At 42.1% G+C, this 23836-nt stretch overlaps 1 protein-coding gene across 3 annotated transcripts in view; it reads left to right on the top strand.

Moving 5' to 3' along the window:
• Positions 1–23836, top strand: part of TCF20 (transcription factor 20) — an 89601-nt gene that overhangs the window by 48682 nt on the left and 17083 nt on the right. The window lies entirely within an intron of this gene.

The following is a 23836-nucleotide window of genomic DNA, read 5'->3' on the forward strand; positions in this document are numbered from 1 at the left end:
CGTCATTTGATGGTGTGCGTCATCCTTTAGCATTTTCAGGAGAAAAGGGCGGGAGGCAGTATGTTGAGATCGTGTGAATCGGGATGTCTTTTTTCCATCTTCTTGTTTAACAGGAGGTTGCTTGGGTATAGAATCTAGTTGTTTCTCACTGTCTTGGAGTCGTGGTTCCTGACCTGTTCTCTGGTTCCTAGAGAAGGAGGTATTACAGTTGACTGGAACTGCTCTGATTTTCAGCCTTAATTTTGCATTGAGTCTTTGTCCTCTGAAAGTCTGAGGATCTTCTCATTTTCCTAGAGTTCTGAAATCTCAAACCATAGGCCTTTGTTGGCCTTTCCATGTACTGGGTGGCTGCTGTGAGATCTTGCCATCTGTAATTCATAGCTATTCGATCGGGAAGATTGTCAGGTGTTATTTCTTGGATAATTTCCTGTTTTCTCTGTTGTCCCCTTTTGCTGGAATTCTTATTAATTAGGAATCGTATCTCCTGGCTTCACCTACTGGCTTTGTCATTTCTTTCCTGTTCTGTGTTCTAGCTCCTTTTGTTCTGATTTCTCCATGCTTTCTTCAGCTTCATCTGATCAACATTTTATTTATTTATCTTCATTTCTGATATTTTCAACAACTTTTTTCTTCTCTGTTTCTCTGAGGGGACAGTTACCTGGTTAAATGGGGGTAAGTAAGGGACCTAGCTCCTCATAAAAACTTGGAGCGAATGTTCTGGTTTCTAGCCTTGTCTTACACCCCCACTTTCTGAGTGTTGCAGTTCCCAGACTCCAGGCCATGAGGTGACTGGCTTTCAGCGACTCCTCTCCTGCACGCGTTTTCTGCTTGCTTTCCATCAGCTGAAGCACTTGTTCTGCCTGTTCTGTTTCTGGTTTTTAGAATTTGGGCATCTCCTGTGCGTTGTTTGTTTCCCTGCCCTTTCTTCATGTCCTCATTAATTTGTCTATTCCTTTGATAAGTTTATTCCTTTTTTTTTTTATGGAAAGGAAACAGATGTGTACATGTTTGTTTAGTCTGTGATGTATAGTCAGATGAGAGATTTTTGTGTTGATTTACATTTAAAACATACTTGACACATGTACTGATGACTTCCAGTCATACCTAATAAGTGTTTTATCAGCCAGGATCATAGTATTCTTGGGCACTTCATACTGTCCTCTCCCTTCCCACTGCGGCTTCCCCACAGAGCTGTTTCATCACTGCATTACAGAGTTTATCAGGGTCTGAGAGGAAGTACTCGCATAGTCAAGGGTGTAATTAGTGTGACGTCCACATACGTATTAAGTGAGAACGTTCTAACTGCCTCACAGGGAGCTCGCCTTTCCCTCTTAGACCTTTTCCCTATCCCCTTACTTCCTCACAGGATTTTTTCCTCCCGTCTCCCCTCTCTACCATCAGTGTCACTCCCAGACCCCAAGTTTGAAGTAGATTTGCTTCTTAGACACGCAGCATCTTTTTTTCTGGTCACACTGCTTGGCTTACAGGATCTCAATTCACTGACCAGAGGTTGAACCTGGGTCATGGCAGTGAAAGCCGAGAATCCTACCCACTAGGACACCAGGGAACTCCCCCACAGTGGCATTTGTGAAAGTCCTAAAGGGACATAAAATTTAAGACCCTAAAGTGTTGGGTTGCCAGAACGTTCTTATGGGTTTTCTTGTAACAAACTTTTTGGCCAAGTCAGTACAAAATTCTTCAGTTGCTTCTGGGAGCTCAGTGATCTTTAATCATCATCTTGTCCAGTTGATGGCCTGCTTTCTTCTGAAGGTTACAGTAGTTGGTGGGCTGGTTTGTTGTTAGTTTTTGGTGTGTGTTCCTGTCCAGTTGATGGCCTGCTTGCCAGCTTTCCTCTGAAGCTTACAGTATTTGGTGGGCTGGTTTGTTGTTAGTTTTTGGTATGTGTCCCTTTCCAGTTGATAGCCTGAATCCTAAATCAGCAGGCTAAATCCTTCTCAGCAGATCACTAGATCCTCTGTCTCAATTTAAGCCTAGTTCATAGACGGTAGCGAATACCCTATAGTGATGCGACCACCCTGAATCACAACCCCCTCCATCTTCAGGAGTAAGGAATTCCTAGTCAGGAGTCCTGTCTTCCAAAAGTAACAGTTTAGTCTTCTCCTTGTCAGCTTTGATCCCAAAATAAAATCCGGAACATTATAGTTGAAACAAATAGCTGAATGTAAGAAAGCAGTCTCTTTCTTTAACCCATCCCTCATATGGTTTAAATAACATGAAGCGCATTAGATAGAGAACATTGAAAGTAGTTTTTAAATTTTAAAATATTAATTGCAGCCTTAATTGTCTCAGTTGGAATGTTTCACTTAAAGGTAAAAGGCACAAAAACAGGTTTTTTTGGTCCCTACACTTGTCTTTACAATAGAGACCTGAACTTAGACCTTGAGGTTCCATGGTGGCGCCATCAGGACTGCAGGTTCCACTGTCTCCTTTAGTAACAGGTTTCATAACAGCTGACCTACTTTTGTTTTTTAAAATTGAGATGTAACTGGCATAGAATGTTATATTACTTTCATGACCAATCTCTTAAATAAATCTCATACTGCCGCTTTATCTTCTTGTATTGTACTCACTCACTCTACCAGTGCCCTTTAAGAATATTACATTTCTCTTCCCTTGATCCCATTCTATATTTTACATCCCTCTTTTAGAACAGAATGCTAGCTTGGGATATTGAATTTAGTTTTTCAATACACTGCACATCTGTTTTATTCTCACAAGCCTCCCAATGAGATAGGAAGAGAGAAGACACCAGTCCATTACCCTCAGAATACAGGATGGCTTGGCTCTAGTGACAGATGCTTAGGAAGTCTTGCCCCCAGTGATGTGTTGGTTTTTTAAATGTTTTTAAAAGTTATGCTTCTTGGCTCTTGGAACTGATGTTCCACTATGACTGCGAGATCCTTTTCAGGTTTATTTGTCTAGCTTTTATTCTCCGTAATGTACTTGAGAACAAATTTAAATGACACTAACTTGACTTCTTTTATTTAATTTGATAGATGCTGTTTCAGTTTGTCAAGGTCACTTTGAGTCTAGTTTTATCTCAGGTTTTAGCAGATGCCTTCAGCTCTGGTCTGCTCAGTAAGTGTGTTCTCAGTCCTATCATGCTGAGATAAGGCCACGTATATTTGATTAAAGATCCATTTTGGCCTGGGTATGTATCAGGTGTTTTGACAAGTGTGATATTTTAGCAAAATAATAAAAAGTCTTCAAAACATACTATTTCCTCTCCCTGTAAGCCCAAGTTACACTAACCTGAAAACAGCTGAAAGCTAGAACACTCCTGTACAAACGGCTTTCACTCTCTTTACGTTTCTGAATGTCTGTAAGTTTAAATAATGGGCAATAATAATTTGCCCTCTTATATCTAACAGGCTAGCATCCACCTTAATTTACTTTAAACTGTGACAAAAAACATAATTTGCCAAGTGTAAAAGTACTAATGCGTTGATTATCTTGAACGTGTGATTGCGTGTTAAAATGTCAAAAATGGGTTGGTTAGTTTCCCCCGTTATCTATAAAATAAAGACATATTCTCCCTGAACTCCATCTGTGTGCTTCTTAAGCTAGCAGCCTTGCAAGGGTGCAGCCGTCAGCCCAGGTCCCCCTGAACCTTCTTCTGACTCCTGGTCTCTGCCCTCAGCTCCAGTCCCCGCCTTCCGCTAGTGACTCTGCCCGCCCGTTGCCCCTGCGCTGCCCGCTGCGTTCTCCTCCTTCTCCCTCATTCCTGCATTATTCGCTGTCCTCCTTCTCCTCTTCTGTCTTCCTCACACTCCCTCCCTCCCCAGCCCCCAGTCACCATAGCTGGCACAGCCTGTCTGCAGTAACGTTAAGGCACCAAGGGTTGTTCATCTCTCTGTTGCCATGTTATCATGCAGCAGAAAGTTGTGTAATTATCTTATTTCCTATTTTTCTTAACATTTTATCCGTGTGATAGATATCTCTTTTTCTATTCCTACATGATGGCCTTGAGACCAAACCTCCAGAGAAAGGGTTAATTTTCTTTTAGAATTTGGCTTTTCTGAATTCTAGGGAATCTCCTGTGAAACTTGGAAGTTTTTAATCTTATTGTTTATATTACCTTACACATTGGAAGAGTTTTCCTACGGTCTGTTTCTTTATTTCTTTTAGGGGTGGAGGGATGATGAGAGAAGCTTTACCCCTGATTTTTAAATAAAACTTATGAGGCTCAAACTATTCTTTGAGCATGCTGAAGGACCATAAATAAGAATATTGACAGGTCACTGTATATTAGGCCGAATAATTCATCCCTGAGAGATTAAACTAGGTATTGCTAATGTTAAAGAGCTTATGGGATCAAACAGCACATAAAAGTTAAGTGTTCATTTCAGTTCAGCACGTATCCGAGTCCTTGTTAGAAAGCCAAGAGTCTGACATTAGGGTGAGGTGGGGACTTCTGTCCCTCACAGGTGTGTGGAGGGGGCTAGGTCAGACCTGGAGTCACGTTGCTTCTGGGGAATTTCCTAGCTGGTCACTTGCTCAAGCCACTGACGTCCGTACTTCACTTTCCTCATCTGTGAACTGTGGAAGCAGATGGCACCTGCATAAGTCAGTTTGTGCTGAGTGTGAAACAAGGTGCTCTTTGGAAAGTGCCTAGAGAGGGGCTCGGCGTGTGCTGTGGGCTGGCGTCTGCCCTCGAGTGGCATTTTCACGTGCTGTTTTGGCAAAGATGCATTCCCGTTGTAAACTCACTCAGTAAGTGGGGGTTTGTATCATTTCATCCTAGCACAATTAGTGGTTCGTCCCAGGGGTGTCCAGAACATATCCTCCTGGATAGCAAAGTTGCCCTGCACATAAAACAAACAGTTTCTCCTCATTTTTATTACTCTTGTGGGAGGCTCTAGTTTGAGGGGAGCAGGGATTCTGGTATGTAAGGTGCAGTATTAATTACTGTCTCATGAAATAGCTTTAGCCCACATGAACACCCTCAGGAGTTAGACTCCTCAAAGGAGAGGAGCGGAAGGCAGAGAATAAAATCTGCCTGCACACTAAGTAAAAGCATTAATATTCTTGTGAGTTGGTAAATTTTGATAGTGATTACCTAAGGCCACAGTAAAGAGTCTACCTAGTAATAAAGTTCTTTAAATAAGCATTTTTGACGGGTCAGCCCTATAAACGGAGATGCAAAATAAGAATTCACGGAATGATTCCGGACAGCCACACTCCGTCTCCCACCAAAAATAGCTAGTATGTGTCATATATATGGATGGCGGAGGGCTCTGTCGTAGCCTTTAATTTATGGGCAGTGCAAAACCACTGACAGTTTCTAAGCGTGTGTCGTATGATCGGGTGTGTGTTGTATGAAGGAGATTCAGGAAGGATGTGGGGAGAGATAAGCAAGCTGACCAGATGAGAGGCTGCGGCTTAAATTTATACAGGAGATGGTAAGGGCTGAAGAAAGGGTAGTGAAGGAATCAGAAGAGTGGGCATATGCTAACAACATTTTAGAATTTAAAGTTCATAGCATCTAGAAACTGACTAGACCTGGCAGGTAAAAGAAAGTGAGGTCAGTGGGCATGTGAGTGTGAGTAGGACAGCAACCGCAGAGAGAGATTGAGAGAGAGAAGGGCAACATTTCGTTTTGTGGCTGATGCGTAGCAGACCGAAGATGCTGGTACGAAAGCAGTCCACGTGAGTCAGCACTCTCAGCCTCTTTAATAAGGTTTGCTGATTTGTATTTAGCTTTTTGAGTTAACATGAAAGCTATAAAACTTTTAAATCTAAGTTGCAAGAAAGTGGAGGGAAAATAGGAAATCATGAGATCTGTGTCATTTTTAAAAAATCTTATGTAGCGAACCCTGAAAAGGCATCAGAGAAAGAAATTAAGCTTATCATTGTAATCATTGCCTAAAATATGATTGTGGAGGGGTGGGGTGGGGCAGAAGGGGAAATTTGCTGGTTTTGGTTTTTGAATAATTTTTTTCCAAGATGTTGACATTATGGACAACAGAGTGGAATACTGAATTGCATATAATTACAGTGAGGAAGGGCTGGCTGCTAGGTGGGTCTGAAAAGGCTCTGTGGTGCACAGAGGCACCCATATTCTCAGAGTTCCAGAATGTAGCTAAAGCCTTCTGTGTGTTGAACTGAGGCTAGACAGAGTGCATGCGCTTTACCAGATGGGCCGCTGGGCTCCGAGGCTGTGTCCCTGGGTGGACAGTTGTCTTTTGAGGGCCTGAGGCAGCTGCACTCATAGGAAACCTGGAGGAGGGCAGCTGAAGAGAGAGCTGGGCAGGCTGGCCTCGGGGTCTGGAGGAGGCGACTGGCAGGGTCCTCGGGGTCGGAGTTCCCAGCCTTACTCCCAAGTTGTGCAAATATGAAATACCCTTTATAAAGGTGTTACTTATCTACATAAGGTAAATAATAACAATGTTAATGTGTTTTAATGCGCTGTAATTTCTACAGGTGTTCTTAGACTGTTGGACATTGAGGTTTCCAGTTAGTTTACTATCTATGTTGTTCAGTCGCTCAGTCTTGTCTGTCTCTTTGTGACCCCATGGGCTGCAGCATGCCAGGCTCCTCTGTTATGCAAACAGATGAGTATACATTTTTATTCATGGAGTTTTATTTAGGGGAAATTTTTAAGATGTCCACTACTGAATCAGAAAGTGACCATTTTATGGTTTTGATAGGTATTATCTTGTGGTTTAACTGAAGAGGATTGTACCAAACTATGATCATCCATGTGAGTGTATGTTTTACTACAGTCTCATGACAGTGGATATTTTAAAAATTTTTTATTCCTTTTAATTTTATTTCATGTATGGGTGGTATGGCTGTTTCCTGCTTTAGAGCTTTATGCCTGATGATCATTAATTTAGAACTTTAAAGTCTCTCCTCGGGGTGTTGCCATTTTCCTGTGCATCTTTTTCCCAGTCTGAATAACTTCGGTTACCTGGAAATGTCAGATGTGTGAAAGCCCTTTCTCCAGGAGCGCCACCTGAGTGAGGCATCAGGAGGGCTCTTAGACGGTTTTCTCATCTATAAATAGGAAGATGACAGAGGACTGTTGGGGTGAAATTAACTTCACTGGAGATCAGGTAGCTTCCTTGGTGGGTTCCAGACTATTCCTAGAGGCTTTTGAGTTGTGGTTTTCAGACTAAACAAGTACTATGGGCTGATGTCCGTCCTAGAAGGTGTCCTCCCATGTCATTTTAGTAAAGATGTATTCCTGTCATTAAGCTTATTGGGTAGGAGTCAAACTGAAGAGAAAATTCAGCCCTTTGGGACTCTGTCCCAGGAAGCCAGGTATAGTCTGTGTATGCCTACAACAGACACTAGATTTGAACATATCCGCAGCACGCTGCTGTCTAGTAATGTGCCTCGTGAGAACAGAACTAAAGAACTGCCACAGAGGCAGATGCCTGAGCCAGGGCCAACGAAATAACAAACTTGGGGTCTGACGTGGTGCTGGTGCATTCTGATGGGAGTGGCTGCAGTGATGTCAACCTTTCTTTCTTTTTTTTTCTTTTGGAGTATAGTTGATTTACGACGTCGTGTTAGTTTCAGGTGTACAGCCAAGGGAATCCGTTTTATATATATATATAGCCACTCTTTTTTAAAGTCTTTTCCCATACAGGTCATCACAGAACACTGAACAGAATTTGCTCTGTACACAGTAGGTCCTCGTTAGTTATCTGTCTTATATATAGCAGTGCGTCTGTGTCAGACCCAATCTCTGGTTTATCTCCCTGGCTTACCCCCAGGTAACCGTAAGTTTGCTTTGCTACATGTGTAGTTCTGTTTCTGTTTTGTAGAGAAGTTTACTTGTACCCTTTTTTTAGATTCTACTTTTAAGCGATACCATATGATACTTGTCTTTCTCTGACTGACTTCAGTCAGTGTGACAGTCTCTGGGTCCATCTATGTTGCTGCAAATGGCATTGTTTTGTTCTTTTTATGGCTGAGTAACATTCCAGTGTGTGTGTGTGTGTGTGTGTGTACCACATCTTCTTTATCCATTCCTCTGTTGATAGACACGTTGTTTCCATGTCTTGGCTATTGTACATAGTGCTGCTGTAAACATTGGGGGGTGTGTATCTTTTCAAATTATGGTTTTCTCTGAATATATGCCCAGGAATGGGATCGCTGAGTCATATGGTCGCTCAGTTTAATCTTTTAAGGAACCCGCATACTGTTCTCCAAAGTGGCAGCACCAGTTTACATTCCCTCCAACAGTGTAGGAGGGTTACCTGTTCTCCTGTGACATCAACTTTGAAGGCATTTAATTTCTTATCTGTTTCACTAAGCAGCTAGTGGAAGAGTTTTAGAAAAATGTACGTTCATTTAACAACTGTCAGGCATATTCACTGTGGCTGGCTCCATGGAGATGCCAGGTGGTTCCAGACTTGGAAAATAGTCTAAGAAGTTTAAATCTTGGTTCAGATGGGTGTCAGATGTAGGTCCTTGGTTTACTTGAGAGTGGCTTCGTTTTTTCATTCAAAAATTGCTTTAAACTGATTAAGGTAAGCAATAGGATAATTGCCAGATGGTTCTCTCTGCTTGTTTCTTGATAGAGTTCTCTCTGGAAGGAATCAAAATATATTAATGCCTTGAAAAGGCAGCCCCTGAGGAACGATATGCGAAGCCACCATGTGGTTGTAGGTGGCATCCTTGTGAATTGCTGCTTCTGCCTCCTGGCAGGCGAGGCCCTGCCGTGCTGCAGACCTTTTCCTCGTGAAAGCCCCTCCCCTCCAGGATGCGGCCTCTCTGGCAGGGGAATTCCACCTACCCCACCCCCACTTTGGAAAAAAGAGAGTTCCTTTTAAACGTGAATATGCCAACAAGATCTCATTGCTCAGCTCTGGAAGACTCTCCATTCACAACCTTCCCAGTTAACTCTCAGAAGCCCAGGAAATGATCCAGACACTCACAGAGAGACACACATACACACAGGCAGTGAATACCAGTTGCTGCCTTTAGCTCCTTACTTTGACTTGGGAATTGTGAAGCCCCGTTTTCTGTTGTCTGTGTAATCTCACTCATGGAAGAAAACCCGTATACACGGTGGAAGCACGTTTCATCACATCCCTGCTCATCACATCACTTCACAGGCTGCCCCAGGAACAGGGGCCAGCGGAGAGTGGAAGTGGCTCTCGGGTTTACCCCACTGATGCCTCTGAAAACACGGGAAGAGATTGCGTTGGGGAGCATTAGTGGTTACAGAATTCTATAGATCTCATTTTTTCCTTCATCCAAATATTGAGAAGGATTGAGTTCTTGGAAAATTGTAACAGAACATAAGTCATTTAGCCTATCCCAGCCTAATTTCTTTCTTTCTTCTTCTTTTTTTTTTTTTTTTGACATTCTATTTTTCTAGTCTTTTCCCCCATTTCATTTTTTAAAATTTATTTATTTTTTAATTGAAGGATAATTGCTTTACAGAATTTTGTTTTCTGTCAAACCTCAACAGGAATCAGAGATAGGCATACATACATCCCCTCCCCTCTGAACCTCCCTCCCATCCCACCCCTCTAGGTTGATACAGAGCCGCTGAGTTTCCTGAGCCATCGCCATCCTCATTTCTTAACCTATGAAGTGGAGGTAGAAACTGGGCTACCTTGTCAGATTATTGTAGGGATAAAATATTTCCAACAGTCACTTGACATTAAAAAAAATGGCAAAATGGATGGTGGCAAAGGTAGTTGTTGAATTTAACTAATTGTGATCTTGGTCATATAATTTCCAAGTTCCCATTTCCTCCATCTGCTGAAGTGAGCAGTGGCCTCTTGCTGAGATCTTCCTGCTCTTGAAGAAGAAAAGAGTCCACATCCATGAAGGTGGATTGAGCCAACAGCTATTGGACTTCCTTGGGTGGAGGAGTCACATTTGGCTGCCGCACGTTCAGTCTTTCTGGGTGGTGGTGATGCCAGGGCAGGCGACAGACTGGAATCAGCCCTGAAAACTCAGTGTTTAGGTAGTTGACTGAAGCTCGATTGTAAGCTAGTCGACTAACTCAGTCCCGAAGTTTCCATGCTAGGTTTGGACCAAGTTTTCCCTTCCAGTGCAAGGTTTCTGGGAAGAATAGGCCCTGTCTCATTAAGTGGCCCCATGCAGCCCACTCAGAGGGTTGGTGGGATCTGGATCTTGGATATGGGGACCAGTGACCCTGTGGATGGTTACACTGGCTTAATATGCTTAAATATGCCAAGAGGTCCCCGTTTTTAAAAATTCCTTTCTGCTGGCACTGTGTCCCTGTGTACAAGTGCTTCTGCCCTCTGTGCCTGTTCAAGCTGCCCTCCGCTTGAAGAACGTGCTGCTTCCAGGAATAGGGTGGCCTTGCCTGGCAAGATCTGGACTTGCAGAAAGAACTCTGTTGTTCTGTTGGGGAGTCAGGGATGGGTGTGGTAGAGGCAGATCTGGTCGAGAAGGGATAAAACAAATGCAGGTAGGGGGAAAGGCAGTGAAATAAGGGGAAGGCTCTCCGAGAGTTTGGAACATCTTCAGAGATAGAAGTTCCAGGATAAGCTGGGCAGGTTTGAGATGTTGTTAAAGGAAGCCATCTTTCCTGCCGCTGAAATGATAAAACCTTTAAACATGAGCACCTCTCTGGATGCATAGACCCAACTCCTGGGTTGGAGGAGCCTTAGAAAGGAGCAGGAGGCACTTTCCTAACAGGTAATTTCTTTTACAAGATACCTTTTTAGATTCAGAAAGCAGTCATTTCTCCTTGCGAGCCAGTCCATTCTTTGAGCAAGGGGTAAAAAATAAGCCAGCATGTAGTCTTCTTTTAAACTCTGTGTATAAGCGTTTGTCTGTGCACTTGGAGGAAAGGCCCATCTTTCTTCTCACTGGGCTGCCAAGGGCTCCTCCTCCTGCTGGGCTGGCCTTTCTCAGGTTCTCAGCTGCTGTTCAGAGCAAACATGCTAATTACTGCCTCAAACCTCCTTTCTAACTTCTTAAAGGGCACACATCCCTTTTTTTCCTACCATGTGGAGACTCCCCTTAGACAAACTATATAATGTTCTCAGCAGAGTTACAGCTTTCTTCTCCAGATATCAAAGAAAGCCTCTGATTAGAATTATTTTAATGGAGTATATGTACCTGTGGGTAGATAAAATGCAAACTATGTTTCAGGAAAAAATCAAAGTCTGGTTAAACCACAGAAACTTCATTAGTGAGGCCAGTACTGACTTTCTCTTAAGTGGAGTTATGAAGAATACATGTTAATGTAACAATATACAGTTCAAGAGCAGGAGAAAAATGGTTGAACCCAGCCTTTTATATACTTTAATATTCTAGAAGGGGGGGGTGATGAAAACTGGTTTTAACTTAAATCATGGTGAGTGGATGTACTTTCTTGGGAAACCTGCTTTGTATTGCTTTGATTTTGCCTCTGTAAATGTGTTATTGCTGAACCTGGAGACTATAAACCAAAGAGAATTAGAGTTAGACAGGAAATTATAGAACATTTAAAACCTACAGTGAACAGCCAGTATCTGTGCCCACCACAGCCACATTTGAAGTTCATACCACATGTGGTAATTAAAACTTTCAACTTTGTGGGCGCCTTGGTAGAAATAATTACTAGGACCTGTACTAATACTAGTACATGTTTAGAGAACATTGTTGGTGGGAAAAAAAAAAAAAGTGGTTAAGAAAAAGAATGTGCCTGGCCGGTTTTTTAAAAATGCTATTGTAATAAAAAGATAAATGTTCAAAACCAGTGCGTGAAAATGGCAGCATTGCTGGGTGTAGGCATTAGTAGTGGGTTGTTTTACAGGCTTCCTCCTCCTGGATGTCTACACTGATGCTGTGCCCAGCCTTCCAGGCCAGCCCACAGGGCTCTCCTGTTCGGGGGCTGTCCCGGGAACGCTGCTGGGCCTTCTTTTTCCCTTGTTTTTATACAGTGTCTTAGGAATCCCCTCCACGTCATTTAAACAGATACTCTTTTTTTTTCCCTTCATTGTCAGGCATGTTCTGGGTTGATTGGGGAGACTTTGGGGTTTGTTTTCTTGTTAATTTTCCTGAAAGATTTTCCATCCTCCTCTTTTCCCCATCTGGGTATTGTTCCCAGTTTACTGTTGAAGGGAAAAAAAAAAAAAAAATTGAGGCTTAAACTAATTAACTGGCCCCAGGCTGGTCTTGCGGAGGAGGAGGGTAGCTGGCCGGCCCTGGTCTCCTCTCCTGCGGAGCCTTTTGCTGCCTGCCAGTCCACCCCCAGACGGCTTCCCTGGACAGCTCGTCCCAGGAAGGAACTCGGATCCTCCTCCCCTCACCCGCTGTCTCTCCGTTCTTCTCTTTTTGTGTCTTGTCTCTCTAGGCTGCCTGTATTTGAGGCCGGGATGGAGAGAGAGAGCCCACTGAATGTGAGGCAGGCAAACCCAGGGGATGTCGGCAGCAAACCAGAGCATGTCTTTAACTGGGTTTTTTTCCCCTCCCTTCCACTTTAGGATAAATAAGAAAATGATCAGGAAAAAAGCTTATTAGCAGGTATTTATTTTTAAAAGCAAGTTTTAAGTTATATCTGGGAGTCATTTTGATTAAAAAAAAAAAAAGCCTAGTCTCTATCTTGTACCTTACAAGACTATCCCTAATAATAGAATCATCACTGGGGCAATAGAGAATAATCAGTTTAATTCAAAATAATGTAGACCCATGTGTTCCAGAAAGGTTTCTAGGTTTACCTTCAGTTACCCAGAAAATGTCATTTGGAATTAAACCCTTTCCTCATCACTCCAAAGTCCAAAGCATTCTCTTCTTAAATGGACTTTTTCAAGGGCCCCTTGTGTCCTTCCCTCCTCAGAATCCAGCTGCACAGATGCTGGAAGGGCTCCCCTTCCACTGTGCCTGTCCAGTGAGGGTCCCCCCACTTCACCACACACACACACACCTAGGACCTGTGAGACACATCTCAGACTCCTGTCTCAGACCTCCATGGCTGTTGCTTATCATCAAGTCCTGTTGGTTTTATCTCCAGATCTCTAAATGCAGCCTCTTGAGTGCATTTCCACCCCCACCCCGCATACCCAGACTCTGCCATGACACCCCTAACTCACCAGTGGGCCGTCTTTGATCCCACCTCCTGCTCATCAGCTCTCCACCCCTTCAAAATCCTGCTCCACTGTGTCAGCCCTCCACACGCAAAAGTGCTTGTTCCTACAAGGCAGCTTGTTCCTTCTGCCCTGACATCTGAGTGCTTTCCTGACCTGCCTCACTAAGTCAGGGACCCCAATTCTAAGCTCTAAAGTAGTATTTATATCTTGACACATCACAGTTTTGGAGTCTTACTTGCAAGCCCTTCTGTAAGTCCCCCCGAGGGCAGACTTTTGATCTTCAGTTCAGCCCCTTTGCCTGGCACGTAGGCAGGTAAAATCTGTTGAATGAATAGAAAGGAAAAATTATTCTATTTCTGAAGTTCATATCATTTAAGAAGACTATCAAAGCAAAGGCCACTGATAATCAAAGGCACCTTGAGAGTCTCTTTCAACCTTTAGAGCAATCGAAATATTAGAGGGAAAGATAAGGAATAGAGAAAACTTGAGCCAATAAAGACCAAACTAATTGGGTTCTGTCTAATTTTCTTCTAACTCGTGTTTCCAGTTTCTCGGCTTTGCAGTTTTATGCTGTAGATGCAGAATTGACATGTTAGTAAGGCAAATTAAAAGTCCCAAGAGCAGCTCATTAGGAAGTCAGAATCCTTCATTTTTTAGTAGAGTAACTTGTGTTTAGTAGAGTAACTTGTATTTCATGATTCTGTAAGGAAGTACCAGCCTGGGTTTTTACTGTCAGCCAGTGGTTACTAACCTTTGCATCTGATGGAGGTACAACAGATGTGCCTTACTTCTAACACACCTAACAGGTGAGAATCTGGAATTGTAAAACAGCAACCACAAGAAAAGATATGTATGTGATAGAATCTTCTAGAGAAAAGACATCCTTCCCCAGCTGCGTCCTAATGTTTTCATTATTTGCTTGCTGAATGATAAAATGAACAAATCTGTCACAGAAAAGCATGTACACTGTAATATTTTTCATGTGCTCAAGGTTGAAGGTAAATTCTGGCCTCTTCTGTTCGGCAGACGAAGTGCAAAAAAATAAGAAAGGACAGAAAAGCAGTCCTTTAATCTCACACTTCGTACCGTGATCCAAAGCATCGTAACTTCAGTGTAAACCCATCTGCAAGTACAGAGATGGCAGGAAGGAAACTCAGGGACTCGGGGCCGGGCTGGGAGCTGGGAGACGCGCCTCAGCAGCAGCACTTCGATTTGGACTTTGGTCACACCGTCTGTGTTGTGCTCCACTTCTGAGGCCAGGCACCCCACCCCTAACCCCCACTCAGCCACATTTTTTATAGGTTTATAATGTGGTTTAAAAAGCTTTCTCAGAGAAACTAATATTTTTCAGAAACTATTATTTTCAGCAGCAGAACCATTCTTTTTAACTTGGATTTTTATGGGAGGGGAATGGGAATCTAAATGAATAGTTTCAGTCCAGATTTTTCTGTCTGAAGGATCACAGTCGGATTAGTTTGTGCATGTGTGTTTTCTCTCCTGGTTTCCAGGGGAAGCAGAGGACTCTGTCCTGGGGGCAGGGGGAGATGAGCCGCTGCTAGGTCAGGTGTGTCGTGAAGAGGAGCAGGACTGCCTGCTGGGCCTCAGCCCCTCATAGTGAGGGATCCAGAAGCAGTGGCGGAAATGAGATTATTCTAGTGTGAGTGAGGGAGTTGCGTAACAAGGGCGGGGACAGTCTGGGAGAACCACGCTAGGAGGCTAGCAGGTGACTCTGTTAGAGGTGGCAGACCAGCCTGAGGGGCCCTTTTCCTCACTCTGGTTGTGCCAGCTCACGACGCTTTCGGCCTCCTGCTAGTGTTTAATTTGTACTTGATTGCCTTATTCCTTGTTTATTTACACCCTCCCTCCCAATGCAGAAGTGCTTCACAAAACATTAAAATTCCCACGAATCTGTGTTGATCAAGGATAGAAGTAGAAAGGGAAATGAAATGAAAATAATAGCTAATAGTGGGAGTCCCTGGTGGTGGTAAAGAATCTGCCTGCCAATGCAGGAGACCCGGGTTCGATACCTGGGTCTAGAAGATCCCCTAGAGCAGGGCATGGCGACCCACTCCAGCATTCTTGCCTGGAAAATCCCATGGACAGAGGAGCCTGGTGGGTTACAGTCCATGGGATCACACAGAGTTGGACACGACTTAGCAACTAACCCTCCACGAATAGCTAATAATAGCTAAGAGATGCCATGTTCAGAGATTTGGCCAACAGCCATTGATACACACCCTCAGAGGTGAAACACATGCACAGCAAATCAAGTCACAGAAAGACTGACAGCAGACACTCAGGACCACCTAGGGTCTGCTTGTTTCAGGCAGTATTCTAAAGGAAAAAATTAGTTCCAAAAAGCAGTTTTTAAACTTAATTTGTCTTCATTTAATAGTATCTACTTGGTAAATACATGACACATTATAGACGACATGTTTTTATAAGCCCTAACAATTATATAAACTCTTTCTAGTTTATAAAACACTCTCACAGTTACTTTGAACAACTTTATGAGAAAGGAAGACAAAGTAGACCCTTGAAAAGCACGGGGGTTAATCTGAGTATAGCTGATGGTCAGTTCTCCACATCCTTGGTTTCTTCACTTCTGCAGATTCAACCAGCCGTGGACTGTGTAGTTCCGTAGTGTTTACTGTTGAAACCATCCACATATAATCACCAGCAGTTCAAACCTGACTTGTTCAAGGGTCAGCAATGTTGTTATCCCCATTTTGCAGATGATAAAATTGAGGTGGTACCTATTTTTGGCTTTTTACACCTCAGGTTCTCTTCCCATTGGCCCCTCTGCTGCTTCACATGTGGGTAGTATTTTCATTAGACCATCTGTATTTATTCCAAAAAGTCAGACGGACCTGAAGCTCTTGTCTTAAGGCACACAGTTAGCTGTTAGCCAGTACATGCTGCTGACATGAATGATGGCATTTAAACTAGTATTGTCATAATTTTTTCAAGATGTAATGGTTTTGCTGGAACAGCTATGAGACATAGATGCTACTTTGTAATATATACCTCTTTGTAGCATGGAGTAAGTGCACATGGAAAGACCCAGTGTCTCTCCCCTCGGAGGGGGCTGAGGTTTTGATGGCACTCTGGGCCGTGGAGTGAGCCTCCAGAAACTGGTGCCGCGCCGTCCTTCCATGTCTGTGAGAATGGCGAGCAGCTGCAGAACTTTCCAGCTGGTCTCACGAGCTTTCAGGGAACATAAAGAGATTATCTAACTCTGAAGAAGCAAGAACCCAGAACACAGAGGGCAGCTCCTTGCAGGTGGACTGTGTCAACTGGCACGTGGCTGGAGTTGACCGCTCGGGGCAGAGGCTTCTGTCCTAGATACAGAAGGCGGAATTAAGAGGGAAGGAAGCTCTCACTGGGGGCCAGAAATTAACATGTACCATGTTCCACATGTTCCCAGCTCTACCAGCAGCAGCTTTTTAGTTCATGTTGAAGAGTAGCCTCGTTAGTCTTTTCCACACTCAGGTGTGTCAGGCATCGTGTTCATTCCATCCGGCTGCATTCCCAGTTCCTGCAGTGTGCCAGGCCCTGGGGATCCAAGAATGAGTCTCGCAATTTCTGGGAGGTGGGCAGATATGAAGAGGTTAATGCCGGGAGCATGAGCAGAAGTATGTGTAGTGCTGGGTAAAAGCCATCTTGGGCACAGTAGTGGCAGCGTATGTGATCTTTGAAGCTCTAATAGAACCGATTGTCGTCAGCACTAATAATACCCTGACCCAAATGCTTCAGTGCACGGAGGCTGCTCAGAGATGCTCATTAAAACAAAGCAATTATTCAGGTCACTGCTACATCTCACAGGAAAGACGTTTCTGTGAATGAAGAGGCATGTAAAATTCTCCCTCTGAGATTCTGCCCCTGCAGTTTGCCACCTCCAGTCAATGAGCCCTGCCTCTGGGCAGTGACAAGGGCTGGTAAAAGGGCTAGGGAGGGTGTTTGGCCACTTTCTCTGGTTTAAACATGTCCCAGAGCTAAGGATATATTTTATAGTTTATTTCCCAAGATTTATAGTATCACAAAATGCAGAGTTGCTTAAAAAATAACCTTTATTCCACCCCCTAAATAAATGAAGGAGTCACTGTTGAAATAATTGGACCATTGCTTGTTTAAAAAAGTACTTTGATTTATTAACAGCAACGATGACTGAAAAGTCCCACTGTGTGTCTGCCCTGTGTGGGGAGCAGCACTTTATGGACTTAACTCTCCTGGGAATGGATATTATTAAACTTGTAACAACAGTGGCATCAGAAACAAGGACATTGAGCTGTACACTGATGTTATTGCATTATTTGCACTATGGGAGAATGGTATCCTAACTTCTTCAGGTAAAAAGTGAAGAATAAAAATCCAGTTGGAAGCAGTATTGGCTTGGATATTGATTTTAGGATAGAAAGGGTGATCAGACATAGAATTTGTTAGAGAAATTTTTTATATTCTATCTTCAGCACCTGGCATGTAGGAAGTACTTTTCAAATGCTAGGTAGTTGAGTAAATGAAGGGGACTAGAAGGCAGCACCGTGTGGTATAAAGAGTGGTTGAACTTGGAGTTCAGAAGAAGAGAATCTTTAGTTCTAAGTTCTGGTACTTCTAGTTATGTGATCCTCAGCAGGTCATCTTGCTTCTAGTCTGTTTCTTGAACCAGGAAAAAAAAAAAGTCATTGAAGACAGACCCAGGGCCCCTTCTAGTTCCAGTGTCACTGATCTGTTGCCAGAATTTGCCTAAGAAAAAGTGAGTGAAATTTTGTTACATCGAGCAATGTAAGAGGAAAATAAACAGTCACTTCTCTTACCGTGAGTTTCTCAGGAAATCCCCACTCACTGGTTTTCCGTCACTGCTGTAATGTATTACTACAACCTCAGTGGCTGAAAACACACTTGTTATCTTACAGCTCTGTAGGTGACAAGTCCCACACGGTCTCACTAGGTTCAAGTTAATGTGTTGGCAGAGCTGTGCTCCTTTCTGGAGGCTCCAGAGAAGAACTTTTCTCGTCTTTTCCAATTTCTGAAGGCCGCCCGCGTCTTGGCTCATGGCCCCTTCCACCACCGTTAAAACCAGCAGCGCTACATCTCTCTGGTCCTGCTCTCATCATCACATCTCCCTGGTGCCTGTGATTCTGATTCTTCTGGGAGAGGTTCTTTCCTTATATGGACCCACGTGATTAGATTAGGGCCATCTGGATAATCCAGCAAACACTCCCCATCTGAGGTCCTTGACTGAACCACATCTGCAGGGTCCATGGCCATGAGGCAGAGCTTCTGAGGATGAGGCTGGACATCTGGGGGGGTCCGGTCTACCTCTTACGGTCCACTGTCTACATTAGTCTGCAAGGGGCAGAAACATAGTGGAAAAAGCACTCAATGGTACCCAGGAAACCTGAAATTCTACCTCAGCCAGTCACAGCATCTTTGTTTTCCCTCATCTAAAAAGTTTGGGAGTTGAAATTGGACCAGTGATTCTCAAACTCTATTGGAGCATCAGAATTGCCTGGATACTTGACATGGGACTTGAGAATTTGGATTTTTGTTGTTTTGTGGTGAAATAGACAACATAAAATTTACCATCCTAACCATTTTTGTTATTTTTTATTGAAGTATAGTTGATGTACAATATCATGTTAGTTTCAGGTGTCCAGCACAAAGATTCAATTATATATATTGTGTGTGTATATATACACTATATATATATATTCTTAAACTTTTTCCCCCTTACATATTGTTACAAAATACTAAGTATCGTTCCCTGTGCTGTACATTTATATTCCCACCAGATGATTCCTTTTTCTCCGCATCCTCTCTAGCATTTATTATTTGCAGTTTTTTTTTTGTTTTTTTTTTTTATGATGGCTATTCTGGCCAGTGTGAGTTAGTACCTCATTGCAGTTTTGATTTGCATTTCTCTAGTGATTAGTGATGTTGAGCATTTTTTCATGTGCCTATTGGCTGTCTGTATGTCTTCTTTAGAGAAATGTCTATTTAGATCTTCCATCCATTTTTTGATTGGGTGGTTTACTTTTTTAATATTGAACTGCATGAGCTGTTTGTATATTTTGGAAATTAACCCCTTGTCAGTTGCATCATTTTCAAATATTTTCTCCTATTCTGTAGGTTCTCTTCTCATTTTGTTTATGGTCTCCTTTGCTGTGCAAAAGCTTTTAAGTTTAATTTGATCCCATTTGTTTATTTCCGTTATTCTTGGAGGCAACTCCAAAAAGATATTGCTGCAATTTATGTCAAAGAGTGTTCTGCCTGTGTTTTCCTCTAGGAGTTATATTTATAGTATCCAGTCTTAACGTTTAGGTTTTTAATCTATTTTGAGTTTATTTTTGTATATAGTATTAGATAATGTTCTAATTTCATTCTTTTTTTTTGTTTTGTTTTACTTTTTGGCTGTGCCCCGCTGCAGGTGACGTCAGCAGTTGTGGCTTGCAGTCTGTACAGTGCAGGTTCAGTAGTTGTGATACACGGGCTCAGTTGCCTGGAGGCAGGTGGTATCTTCCCTGACCAGGGATCGAACTCATGCCCCCTGCATTGGAAGCATGGAGTCCTAACCACTGTACCACCAGGGAATTCCTGATTTTATTCTTTTTGATGTGATGATAAGTGAGATTGTTTTCTTAATTTCTCTTTCTGATCTTTTGTTGTCAGTGTGTATTTGTAGCAGTGCAACAAATTTCTGTGTATTAATTTTGTTTTTGTATCCTGAAACTTTACTGAATTCACTGCTGAGCTCTAGTAGTTTTCTGTTAGCATCTTTAGAATTTTCTGTGTTTAGTATGTCATCTGCAAACAGTGACAGTTTTACTTCTTTTCCAACCTAAATTCCTGTTCTTTTTCTTCTCTGATTGCTGTGGCTAGGACTTCCAAAACTATGTTGAATAAAAGTGGAGAGAGTGGGGGTCCTTGTCTTGTTCCTGATCTTAGAGGAAATGTTTTCAGCTATTCACCGTTGAGTCTGATGTTAGCTGTAGGTTTACCCATTTTTTGTTGTTTTTGGCTGTGCCACACATCATGCAGGATCTCTTAGTTCCCCAACCAGGTATTGAACCCACACCCCTTGCATTGGGAGTACAGAGTCAACCACTGGATGGCCAAGGAAATCCTGGTTTAACTGTTTTTAAGTACATAGTTCAGTGGTGTTAAATACCTTCAGGCTGTTGTGTGGTCTACATTCCCATAGCTCTTTCTCATCTTATAGAACTGAAACTCTGTATCCATTAGACAAGACTCCACAGTTTCTCCTCCCTCTAGACTATGGCAACCACCATTATACTATGATTATTCTGAATACCTCATATAAGTTGAGTAGTGTGTTACTTGATTTTTGCTGACTAACTTACTTAACTTGGCACAATCTCCTCAAGGTACAGCGTGTGTCAGAATTTCCTTCCTTTTTATGACCAAACAATATTCCTTTGTATGTGTATACTGTACTTCACTATCCATTCATTCATCAATGGACACTTGAATTACTTCCATATTTTAGGTATTGTGAATAATGCTGCTACGAACAAGGGTGTACAGATACTTTTCAGACTTTGCTTTCATTTTGGTGAGATATATACTCAAAAGTGGACTTGCTGGATTATATGGTAATTCTATTTTTAATTTTTTGAGGAACTACGTATAGTTTTCCAGTGTCTGTACCATTTTACATTCCCACCAGTAGTGCCCGAGTGTTGCAGTTTTGCCACATCCTCACCACACTGTTGTTTCCTGTTTGACAGTAGTTGAGTCTCGTTTTGGTTTTGATTTGCACTTCGGTACTGACGAGTGATGTTGAGCATTTTTTCCTGTTTTTTGGCCATTTGTCTACCTTGTTTGGAGAAGTATCTGTTGAAGTCCTTGGCCCACTGTTGAAATGGGTTGGGGTTTTTTGTTTTGCTTGGGGGTTTGTTGTTATTTCTTGGTGGAGATTTAGGAGTTCTCTCTAGATTCTGGATATTAATCCCTTATCAGATAGATGATTTTTAAATATTTTCTCCCAACTTGTAGGTTGCCTTTTTACTCTGTTGACAATTATTTTGATGTACAACATTTTAAAATTTTCATAAAGTTTAATTTGTCTACTTTTTGTTATGTGGAACTTTAGGTTCATAACCCAAAAAAAAGATCATTGCCCATCCAGTGTCATGAAACTTTGGGGTCACGTTTTCGTCAAAGAGCTTTATTGTTTTAGGTCTCACATCTAGGTCCTTCATCCATTTTGAGTTGATTTTTGTGTATGCTGTTAGGTAAAGGTCCAACTTCATTCTTTTGCATGTGGATATTCGGTTTTCCCTGCACCATTTGTTGCAAAGACTGTCCTTTCCTCATTGGATGATCTTGGCACCCTTGTCAAAAATTGTTTGGTCATATATGGAAGGGTTTATTTCTGGGCGCTCTATTCTATTCTGTTGGTCTATCTCTGTTTTTATGCCAGCGCCACGCTGTTGATTACGGTAGCTTTGAAGTTAGAAGCATGAGTCCTCCAGTTTTGTTCCTTTTCTTTCAAGATTGTCTTGACTATTCAGGTTTCCCTGAGATTCCACGTGGGAATTCCCTGGCAGTCCAGTAGTTAGGGCTCCATGCTTTCAGTGCTGAGGGCCTAGGTTCGATCCCTAGTCAGAGAACTAAGATCCTGCAAGCTATGAGGCCCAACAGCAACAAAATAGATTCCACATGAATTTTAGGATAGCTTTTTCGACTTTTGAAAAAAACTTTGTTGGGATTTTGATTGTGTTGACTCTGTAGGTCACTCTATTTTAATAATACTAAATTTTCTAATCATTGAGCATAGGATGTGTTTCCATTCGTGTCTTCTTTAATTCCTTTTGGCAATGTTTTGTAGTTTTCATTGCCCAAGTCTTTCACTTCCATAGTTAATACTTAAGTATTTTATTCTTTTTGATGCTATTGAGAGTCAAATTGTTTTTGTAATTTCTTTTTCAGATTGTTCATGTATAGAAAGGCAACTGATTTTTCTGTGTTAAACTAGCTACTTTGCGGAATTCATTTATTCATTTATTGAATTAATTCATTTATTCTAGGGGTGTGTGTGTGTGTGTGAGTGTGAACTCTAGGGTTTTTATAAACATAAGATTCATATCTTCAAGCAGATAATTTTACCTTTTTCTTTCCAGTTTGAACCCCTTTTATTTCCTTCTCTTTCTTAATTGTTCTGGCTAGAAATTATTATGTTGATTAGAAGTGGTGCAAGCAAGTGTCCTTGTTTGCTCCTCATCTTAGAAGAAACACTGCTGGTCGTTCACCGTTGAGTATGATGTTCTTTGTAGGTTTTTCATATATTTCTTTTATTTCCTTTTATTCCTAGTTTGTTGAGTGTTTTTATCATAAAAGGGTGTTACATTTTGTCAGATGCTGTTTCTGCATCTATTGAGGTGTTCATGTAGTTATTTCCTGCATGCCATTGACATAGCACATCACACTGACCCATTTCTGCATGTTGGACCATCCTTGCAGTCCAGGAATGAACCCCACTTGGTCAGGATATATAATCTTGGTCAGCACATATAATCAGGTGCTGTTGTTGAATTCTGTTTGCTAGTGTTTTGTTGAGGATTTTTGCATCAATGTTCATAAAGGATATTTGTCTGTAGGGTTTGTGTGTCTGTGTGTGTGATTTTCTTTTTCTAGCTTTGGTATCTGCTAGTGCTGGCCTCATTAGAATGATTTTGAAAATATCCCCTTCTCTTCAGTTTTTGGGAGAAGTTTCACAAGGACAAGTGTTAGTTCTTTCCTAAACACTGGGTGAAATTTACCGATGAAGCCATCATCAGGTTCAGGGTATTTCTTTTTTGGGACTTTTGTGATTTAACCTTGGTAGATTTTGTGTTTCTGGAAATTTGTCCATTTCATGTAGATTATGCAGTTTACCGGTGTACAGTTGCTCATATGATATGATATGATATGAAGTCGCTCAGTCGTGTCCGACTCTTTGCGACCCCACGGACTGTAGCCTACCAGGTTCCTCCATCCATGGGATTTTCCAGGCAAGAATACTGGAGTGGGTTGCCATTTCCTTCTCCAACAGTTGCTCATAGTACTCTCTTTAATCCTTTTTATTTATGTAGAATCAATAGTGACATCCTCAGTTTGGTTTTTCTCTGTTTATAGTCTGTTCTCTGTTTCATTTATCTTTGTTTCAGTCCTTATTATCTCCTTCCTTCCGCTAACTTTGGGTTTAGTTTGTTCTTTTTGTAGTTCCTTAACTTACAAAGTTATAAAGTTAGGTTGCCTGCACTTGGCTGGAAGTGGGGAAGATGGGCAGAATCAACTGCCATTTTCCATCCATGTCTCCCTGGGAAGTTGCAGGCCTTCAACAGACTCCAAGGCTCTGGAGCAGTTACATCAGATAGATTCTACCAGTGCAGTTATTGTCTGGGTGTGGAGATAGGTTCCTGGTGCTACCTACTCTACAATCTGCCCAGAATTCCAAAATTTGCATTTTTAACAAGTTTCCAGGTAATGACAATGCTGCTGGTTCAAGGACCACACTTGAAGAAGCACTGAGCTAAATGCTATAAGGTCCTTTCTCTAAGGCCTGAATAAGCCCTGCAGGGTCGTTCTCCTCTGGAAGTAAAAACAGTAAATTAATTGCATGGTTTTGTTTTGTTTTGTTTTTTAATTAGAAGAAGCAAGCATCATTTTACTGATGTCATTTCTTGGTGAGGGAGTTTGCTTTTTTTTTTTTTTTCCTCTGAGAAAAATGGGACCTGTGGGCTGGTTCTGGGCAAGAAGCTTTGTGAAGCCCTGCCAGGGGCACAGAGGCATGTATGTGC

This window comes from Cervus canadensis, chromosome 21 (genome assembly GCF_019320065.1).
Source record: "Cervus canadensis isolate Bull #8, Minnesota chromosome 21, ASM1932006v1, whole genome shotgun sequence".
In the NCBI taxonomy this organism is placed as follows: Eukaryota; Metazoa; Chordata; class Mammalia; order Artiodactyla; family Cervidae; genus Cervus; species Cervus canadensis.